The 9,624-nt window shown below is 43.7% G+C and overlaps 1 protein-coding gene across 4 annotated transcripts in view; it reads right to left on the reverse strand.

The window, feature by feature from the left end:
* RAB23 (RAB23, member RAS oncogene family) overlaps nt 1–3,594 on the reverse strand; it is a 38,537-nt gene extending 34,943 nt beyond the window's left edge. For all 4 annotated transcript variants that reach the window (XR_006608998.1, XM_013045887.2, XM_045088030.1 and 1 more), the window contains exon 1: nt 3,462–3,594. The gene's annotated coding sequence lies outside the window, so the exon portion shown is untranslated. The remainder of the gene's footprint in view (nt 1–3,461) is intronic.
* Between the last annotated feature and the right edge of the window lie 6,030 nt (nt 3,595–9,624).

The raw sequence follows: 9,624 nt of genomic DNA on the forward strand, positions 1-9,624 counted from the left end.
GCATGTTCACAGATCAGAACACTCAACAAAGTAAAAACAGCACTTCTCCCCAAATTGATCCATGGTTTAATCCAATTCCAAAGCACCAGCAGGATTTTCTGCAGTTGATTCTAAACATAATCTTTCTCTTTACATTTCTGAATGTTATTTGGAAAGGCAAATAAACTAGAATAGCTAACACAATCTTTAAAAAGAACAAAATCTGAGTGCCTGGGTAGCTCAGTGGTTAAAGCCTCTGTCTTCAGCTCAGGTCATGATCCCAGAGTCCTGGGATCGAGTCCCACATCAGGCTCTTTGCTCCATGGGGAGCCTGCTTCTTCCTCTCTCTTGGCCTGCCTTCCTCTCTGCCTACTTGTGATCTCTGTCAAATAAATAAATAAAATCTTAAAAAAAAAAAAATAAAGAACAAAATCGGAGGAAATCATACTGGCCACTTTTAAGACACCATAAAACTATACAAGTCAAGAAAGTGTGATACTGGTAAAGAGAAAGATATATAAATCAGCGGAACAGAACAGAGGGCCCCAAAATAGACCCACACAAATTCAGCCAAATGATTTTTGACAAAAGGTACAAAAACAATTCAATGAAGAAAAGACTGTTTTCAACAAATGGTGGTGGAAAATAGGACATTCATATGTAAAAAAGCATTTACCTAAGCCTCATACCTTATACAAATAATTTTTTTTTAATGGATCATAGATCTAAAAGTAAAACTATAAAAATAAATAAATAATAAAAGTAAAACTGTAGGGACACCTGGATGGCTCAGTCGATATAATCTGCCACCTGATCTAGTGAGTTCAAGCCTCATGTTGGGTGTAGAGATTACTTCAAAATAAAATCTCAGATGGGGCGCCTGGGTGGCTCGGTGGTTTAAGCCTCTACCTTCGGCTCAAGTCATGATCTCAGGGTCCTGGGATGGAGCCCCACATCGGGCTCTCCGCTCAGCGGGGAGCCTGCTTCCCCCTGCCTCTCTGCCTACTTGTGATCTCTCTCTATCAAATAAATAAATAAAAATCTTTAAAAAAATAAAAATAAATAAAATAAAATCTCAGAGGCACCTGGGTGCCTCAGTCAAATACCTGCCTTTGGCTCAGGTCATGATCTCTGAGCCCTGGAACCCAGAGTGGGGTGGGACTCCCTGCTTAGCGCGAAGTCTGCTTCTCCCTCCCCCCTTGCTTTCCCTTCACGCTGTGCTCAAGTACTGTCTCTGTCTCTCAAATAAATAAATAAAACCTTTAAAAAATAAAATAATAAAAAATAAAACAATAATTTTTAGAAGAAATATTTTACAAGAGGAAAAACTGTTAAACTAGTCTTCACAAAAATTAAAAACATTTGCTCTATGAATGATACTGTTAAAAGAATGAGAAGACAAGCTACGGATTGTGAGAAAGTATTTGCAAAGCACATATCTACCAAACCACTTGTATCTGGAACATATGAAGAACCCTCTAAACTCAACATAAGAAAAAAAGAAACCCATAAGAAAACTAACAACCATTTCAGAAATGGGCAATAAATACTCTTGCCCAGAGACTCATCAAAGATTATATATGCCAAAATAAGCACATGAAAAGATATTCAAAATCATTGGTCATTAGTTAAAGGTACACTAAAACTATGGGATACCACTACATGCCTATGAGATGGTTAAATTTAAAATTACTGACAATACTAAGTGCATACAAGAATGTGGAACAATGGGTACTCTCCAAAGATGCCTGTAAGAATGCAAAATGCTAACAGCCACTCTGGAAACACATGACAGCATGACAGTTCCTTATAAAGTTAAACATCCTTTTTATGATCCTGCAATCCCACTCCTAGCAATACCCTCCAGAAAGGAAAACTTGTGTTCACACAAAAACCTGTACACGAATGTTTATAACAGCTCTATTCATAATCACCAAGCCTGAAAACACTTCAAATCTCCTTCAGTAGGTGGATGTATGAACAAACTGCGGAACGTCCGTCTAACGGAACACTACTTAGCAATAAAAAAAGAAGAAATGCTTGATACACGCAACAGCTTGGAGGAATCCTAAAGGAATCCTAAAGGCACTCCTAAATCCTGAGTTGAGAGAAGTCAGCATCAAAAGGTTACATACTGTATGATTCCACTTACATGGCATCTGGAAAAGTTTAGTAATTGCCAAAGGTTAGGAGTAAGGGAAGGATATGAAAGGATAAGCATGGGGGGGGGGGGGGGGGGGGGGGGGTAGAACTATTCTATGCCCTGATTGTCGTGGTGACAGCATTAATCTAAAATTCATAGAACTGCACACCCCTTAAAAAGACAAGTTTACCGTATAATTTTAAAAATAAAATTTTAAAAATAAAATTTAAAAGAAGAGAAGAGCAATCAGATTTTAACACAGCCAGTCTGGTGATTATCCAGCTACTACTGCTCTATAAACATAAAGCACTCTATCCAAACAGCTAAGTTCTTAGAAAATAAGATAATGCTGAGTATCATAATTAAAAAGCTTACAGCAACGCTTTGCATAAATACTCTTTTCTAAATGCCGTTTTCCCCAAATTCAAAAAAAAAAAAAAAAAGGTTTCCAACCAATGCAGTCTAATAAATTAGAAAAGGTACTTAAGTCCAGGTACGACTGTGTTTATAACACTGAAAAGCTTGTTAGGTTCGATGAAATCACCTAGACAACGTTAGGAGTTACATAAAGCCTCAAGAAACGACCCTTTCAGACTCTTTAATGCGCTCGCACACACCCTCAAGTTCTTCCGTCTGGGAGCTCCTCGGCTCCTCTGTTCTCCGAGTTAAGTGATTCTGTGGCAGCCAGTGTCAATGAAATAGTGCAGTCTGGCTCATTCATATTCTAGCAGTCTGAGCAAGAAACTAGGGAAGGGTGGGGCCGCGGGAAAGGAGGGGCCCCGCCGCAGGAAGGAGCGGATTCTAAAACCCAGGGCAGAGCCTGAGACCCCGCCTCCGATCAAGCCGAACCCGGCACTTGACGCCCCTTGCTGGCGACGGCCCCGGCCTGGGTCGCCCCCTCCCCATGTGGGCGCTGGGAGAAGGCGAGAAGCTGGGTGCTCGGCCAAGCTGGAGGCCAGCGCCTCGCCCCCGCTGCGTCTCGCTGCTTCCCGCCCAAGGGGCAATGCCAGGGACGCACACCCTGGGAGCCCGGGCCGCGGGGCGCTGAGAGCCGAGGCCGGGCAGGTACTGCCGCCCACCTCCTCCCGCGGGAACTTGGGCACGGCGCTCTGCGGCTGGGGAGCGGGCGCTCCGCGGCCCGGGCCGGGGGGATGGGAGCCCGGGCCTAGAGGCCCCTGCCCCCCACACCCCTCTACAGTCCCCGGGGTACGGCACATCCCGGGATCCCGGGACCCCAGGGAGAAGCGGGTCCTTCCTCAGCCGAGCCGGGGGAGCCCTCAGCCGCTGCACAGGGCGAGTGAGAGCAGCGCCGCTGTCCGGAGTACAAGCCGCTACTCACCGTCCCCCGCCGGCCGCGGACCCGCCGCCCGGCGCGACCGGCTCCTCCTGGTCGCGGCGCAACCGCTGCCGCCGCCGCCGCCACCGCCTCCTCCTCCTCCTCCCAGGGCGCCAGCAACCCCGGCGGGGCCGCCCGGCTGGCTCGCGCCCTCCTTCGCTCTCTTAAGAATGACTATGACTTTTTTTTTAACGAACTTTATTGGAAGCCGGGGCTCGGAACAAGCGCCTTTGCAGCAACTCCGGCAGGGGTGGAGGGGCGCAGGAGACTCGACTCCCCTCTTCTGTGGACCCGCCGCTCTGCGGAGCATGCGCTGGGCTTGGTCTGCGCATGCTCCGCGCGGACCGGGTCCCCCGCCCCGCTCCACCCCTGTTCTGGCTGGTGCCCCGCAGGGCGGCTCCTTCGCGTTCCCGATCCCTCCCGGGACCCGGCGGCAGTGGGGAGACCGGCGGCGGGCGGGAGCGCCCAGATCGTGGACCCTAGTAAAAAAAACCGACAGACGAAGGCCCGCCTAAGTTTCGCCTACTAAGTGACCAGACTTTTAGAGTACCCAAAGGACCTGCTCCGCCTAGGACGCACACCTCATTTTCTTCACCCGATGACATCCAAGGGGTAGAGTGAGCGAAAAGTGCTGAGCAAAACGGAGGACGCACTCACAGTCAACACCTTGCGACTGGACAAAGTAGATGTCTTAGATGGTTAACAATTCAGAGAACCAAACCAACAACTAAAAGGTCCCCCCAAAAGCAATCTAAACTTTGCTTGAGTTGTTTTTTTATTTCAAAATACAATAGAAAAGGGAATAAAGGAAGACACCAAGTGTCGGAAAAATACTCCCAAGTGAAGTAGGAAATGGGGTTTGGAGCCTATGGCTAAGAAAGAGTTATGTGCAAAAAGGTGGTTTTATTAAAGCTTGGGCACAGGAGTGGGCAGAAAGAGCTACACTGGGATCATGAGGAGTGACCCATTATGTACTTTCAAGTTGGGAGGGGGTTAGGGATAGTAAGTCTCCAAGGAATTTGGGAAGCAAGATTTTTAGGACCTTGAGGGGGTTAGCAGTTCTTAGGAAAATGTCATTTATTACCATCTAATAAAACCTCAGTCATCATGAGACCCGTCAGTTGTTTATCAGTGGGCTACATGGTTGAAGGATGGTTGTCAACATGTATCTTGGGGGATGAAGATAAAGGAAGTGTCCAAAGGAATCTTTATATATTAAAGTAGACTTACAGGATCCTGGCAGGGAGGGGAGGTCAGGACAATGTTAAGCTAAGATGGCCTTTTGCCCTGAGCAAAGCATTAACATAAAGGCAACTGAGTTCCTAGTGGAAAGTCACTCTGCCTGTCTCAAGGACTTGTCAGTGGGTTCTAAGTAGTAAGGAAATTTAATTTTTTCTTTTGCCTTTGTTTCCCACACCACAAGGATGTGGAGTAACTGAATTCATCTACTCTGCTTCTGGAATGTAAGCTAGAACAACTCTTTTAAAAATCAGTTTGGTTCTGGGGCACCTGGGTGGCTCAGTGGGGTTAAAGCCTCTGCCTTTGGCTCAGGTCATGATCCCATGATCCCAGGATCCTGGGATGGAGTCCTGCATAGGGCTCTGTGCTCAGCAGGGAGCTTGCTTCCTCCTCTCTCTCTGCCTGCCTCTCTGCCTACTTGTGATCTCTGTCAAATAAATAAATAAAATCTTTAAAAAAAAAAAAATCAGTTTGGTTCTATCTACCAAAGTAGCTACCCTGTGACCCAACAAGCAGTTTCACCTCTACAAATCCAGCCAGGAGAAATGAGGTCTTAACGGTGCACCAACAAACAAGAATGTTCACAGCTGCATTTTTTTTAACAGCTCTCAAATGAAAATAACCAAAAGACCATAAACAACAGAATAAATTAATAAATTCAGTGTTCATATAATGGAATACTATGCAACAATGAGAAGACTGACCTAAAACAACCAACATGAAATGGCTTAACTGCGGAAATGTAAATTTGAGCATATAAAGTAAGGTCCAGGGCACCTGAGTGGCTTAGTTGGTGGAGTAGCCTGCTCACAATTTTGGCTCAGTTCTCAGTCTCAGGGTCCTGGGATCAGGTGCTGAGCACAGTGGGGAGTCTGCTTCAGGATACTCTCTCCCTCTGCCCCTCTTCCCTGCAGATAGCAGGCATGCATGCACTCTCCAAAATAAATCAAAGAAAGGAAGGAAGGATGAAGGAAGGAGAAAAAAGAAAGGAAGAAGGAAGGAAGAGAGAGAGAGAGAAAATAAGGCTCACAAAGTACCTACTAAGTCCATTTCAGCACAAAAACAGGAAAACTTATCTGCTAAAATTTGGGATAATGGTTACCTTGGCAGAAAAGGAATAGTGACTGGTGAGGGAGTCCAAGGTGTTAGTAAGGCTCTCTCTGTTGATCTTGGCCCTGGTTACACATGTGTGTTCATTTGTGAAAATTCACCAAACTGTACTCTTCTATGTACATTTTTCTGTGGGTGAATTATAGTTCATGTGCAGTAGTTTGTAAAATTAAAACTTTTAAATTTTAGGGTCTCCTGGGTGGCTGAGTCAGTTGAGCATCTGCCTTTGGCTCAGATCATGATCCCAGGGTCCTGGGATCAAGCCCCACATTGGGCTCTCTGCTCAGTGGGGAGTCTGCTTCTCCCTCTCCCTCTGCCCCCCAACTTGTGTTCTCTCACACTCTGTTCTCTCTCAGTTAAATAAAACACCTTAAATAAAATACAATAAAATGTTTAATTTTTAATTTGTTTTACCATATAATTGTGATACAGTTTTATAAATGTAAACATAGTGATTATTAACAAGAAATTTAATGTCAAGTAGCCAATTGATTTATTTCCATGATTTGGTTAGTAGTCTCTTTGAGTAATGTACTCACCTCAATTAAAAGAAAAGGAAAAATCCAATTAAGAAATGGGCAAATGGGGGTGCCTGGGTGGCTCAGTGGGTTAAGACTCTGCCTTCAGCTTGGGTCATGATCTCAGGGTCCTGGGATCGAGCCCAGCAACAGGCTCTCTGCTCGGTGGGGAGCCTGTTTCCCTCTCTCTCTGCCAGCCTTTCTGCCTACTTGTGATCTCTCTCTCTCTCTGTCAAATAAATAAATAAATAAAATCTTTAAAAATAAAATAAAACAAAATAAAAAAAGAAATGGGCAAACGGACTTAAATACACATTTCTCCAAAGAAGATGTACAATTGGCTAATAAGTACACGAAAATAGGCTCAATATCACTCATTACTAGTAAAATGCAAATCAAAACCACAATGAGATATTATTTCATACCCACTAGAATGGCTGCTTTAAAACAAAACAAAACAAAATAAATAAAATAATACGTGTTGGCAAGAATGGTGAGAAATTGGGGGGTAGGAGGGATGGGGTGGCTGGGTGCTGGACATTGTAGAGAATATGTGTTGTGGTGAGCACTGGGTGTTACGTAAGACTGATGAATCACAGACCTGTACCCCTGAAACCCATAATACATTATGTGTTAATCTTTAAAAAATTGTTTTAAAACAAAAAACAAATTTAAAGAGCTTTAAGGGGCACCTGGGTGGCTCAGTGGGTTAAAGCCTCTGCCTCCAGCTCAGGTCATGATCTCAGGGTCCTGGGATCAAGCCCCGCATTGGGCTCTCTGCCTGGTGGGGAGCCTGCTTCCTTCTCTCTCTCTCTGTCTGCCTCTCTGCCTACTTGTGATCTCTGTCAAGTAAATAAATAAAATCTTTTAAAAAATAAAAATAAAAGAGCTTTAAAACAACAAACAATGGTGAGAAATCTTTTTTTTTGCTTTTGTTTTTTTAGAGATTTTATTTATTTATTTGAGAGATCCCAAGTAGGCAGAACTGCAGGCAGAGAGAGGAAGGGAAGCAGGCTCCCTGCTGAGCAGAGAGCCCAATGCGGGACTCGATCCCAGGACCCTGAGATCATGACCTGAGCCGAAGGCAGTAGCTTAACCCACTGAGCCACCCAGACGCCCCAATGGTGAGAAATCTTAACCTCTGTGCACCGTCAGTAAGAATGTAAAATGGTACCACTATTATGGAAAACAGTATGGCAGTCCCTCACAAAATTAAAAATAGAATTAACGTATGATGCAGCAACTCCACCTCTGACTATATCCTCAAACGGACTGAAAGCAAGGAGGCAAAGAGATGTTTGTTACTATGTCTATATCAACATTATTGACAATAGCCAAAAAGTGGGAGCAACTGAAATATGCATCAACAGATGAACTGATAAACAAAATGTCATATAAACATAAACATACAATGAAATGGAGCGCCTGGCTGGCTTAGAAGGAAAACCACGCAACTCTTGATCTGGGGGTTGGGAGTTTGAGCCCCATGTTGGGTGTGGAGATTAAAAAAAAAAAAAAAAAAAAAAAAAACACCCTAAACTAAAAAAAAAACAACAACAAACATATAATGATATATTATTCAGCCTCAAAAAGGAATGAAATTCTGACACATAGTACATCGTGGATGAAGGTACCTAAAGTAGTCAAATTCATAGATAGTGGTTGCCAAAGGCAGAGGAGAGGAGAGAATGGGGAGTTAGTGTTTAATGGGTACAGAGTTTCCATTTTGCAGGATGAAAAATGTTCCGGAGAAGGATGGTGGCCATAGTTGCATGGCAGTGTGAATGTGCTTAATGACCCTGAAACTGTATCCTTAAAAATGGTCAAAAACGCTGAATTTTATGTTAAATATATCTTACAATTTTTTAAATGGAAGAAAAGAAAAAGAAAATTCTAATGGTAGCAGAGAATGAATGTGAGGATTCGAATCGGAGAAAAACTTTTTGAAGGCCTTTTCCATATCCATGGGATTTTGGACAGTCTACTGCAATTAAGTCTCCTTTTTATTTGACTCAAGGATATACCCAAGGACACAGTAGAGACTGTAGGGCTTATTTCAGTGACATAATGAAAGCCTACACGGAAAAAAATGCTGCAGTGGTGCTATAGCCAAAATGGCAATGAAATTAGTCTGAAGGACTTGGTTTTTTGTTTTGCTTTTGTTTATGGTTTTTATAATTATTTTTATTTATTTATTTGAGAAAGAGAGAGAGAATGTGCGTGTGAGCTGGGGATGGGGGGAGAAGCTGAGAGGGAGAGAGACAGACAGACAGAGAATGTCCTGCAGACTCCCTGTTGGGTGTGGAGCCCATGCAAGACTCCATCTTGGGACCTTGAGATCATGACCTGAGCTGGAATCACGAACTGGCTGTTTAACTGACTGAGCCACCCAGGCACCCCAGTCTAAAAGACTTTGAAAGAAATTTTACCTGCTGTTGTCTAGAAATGAGTTATACAAAACTATTTAGGGGAAACACTGTAAAAAAGTTATTTAAAAAAAAAAATTTTTTTAAGTAATCAGTATGCCCAAGGTGGGGCTGGAACTCACAATCTCAAGGTCAGGAGCTTCATGTTCTACTACTGAGCTAGCCAGGTACCCCTGAAACGTTGTATTTTCAAGTCATTTACTGATTGTTCAAATTTAGTACCTTCACTGACCCAGCAAAAAGTATCCGTTGTCCCTTGCTAGTTTTTCTACGTGTGTCTGACTCTATGAGCTACAAACGTTTTAGAGATCATGAACTGTAGATGAGTAAAAAGAAAAACATTAAAGAAAAATTACATACATGAACAAAATAACCAGTATATAAAAGGGGCCCTAATTTAAACTGGAGAATCAGAGAGACCTTTCCAATAAAGTAATATTTCATCAGTTATCTGAAGGATAAATGTGTTAGCTGGCTAAAGAATGGGCAGAAAAACATTTTAAGTTAGAAGGAGCAACAAGTACGATGACCAGAGGCAGGAAATAATTTGGTGGGTTTGAGGAACTGAAAAGGAGTTGGTGTGCAGGAGTAAGGTGGAAAGTGGTATAAAATGAAGTTGTGAGGGAAGCAGGGGCCAGAGCATGTGGGTCAGGATAGGCAAAGTGGATTGTATTGCAAGTACATTGGGAAGCCCTTGAGGGTTTTTAGTGCAGGGATAAGGAGATCCACGTGGCAGATTCCTCTGGCTGCTGTCTAATGAAAGCACAGAACAGGTGAAACGAAGAGCCCCATGGAAGGCTGGTCCAGGTGAGAGCTGATGGAGGCATCACTGAGGTGGTCACAGGGGTGGTACAAAAAAGCAGATGGGGGGTG

Source organism: Mustela putorius, unplaced genomic scaffold (assembly GCF_011764305.1).
Source record: "Mustela putorius furo isolate JIRA1106 unplaced genomic scaffold, ASM1176430v1.1 tig00002160_pilon_pilon_pilon, whole genome shotgun sequence".
Classification (NCBI taxonomy): domain Eukaryota; kingdom Metazoa; phylum Chordata; class Mammalia; order Carnivora; family Mustelidae; genus Mustela; species Mustela putorius.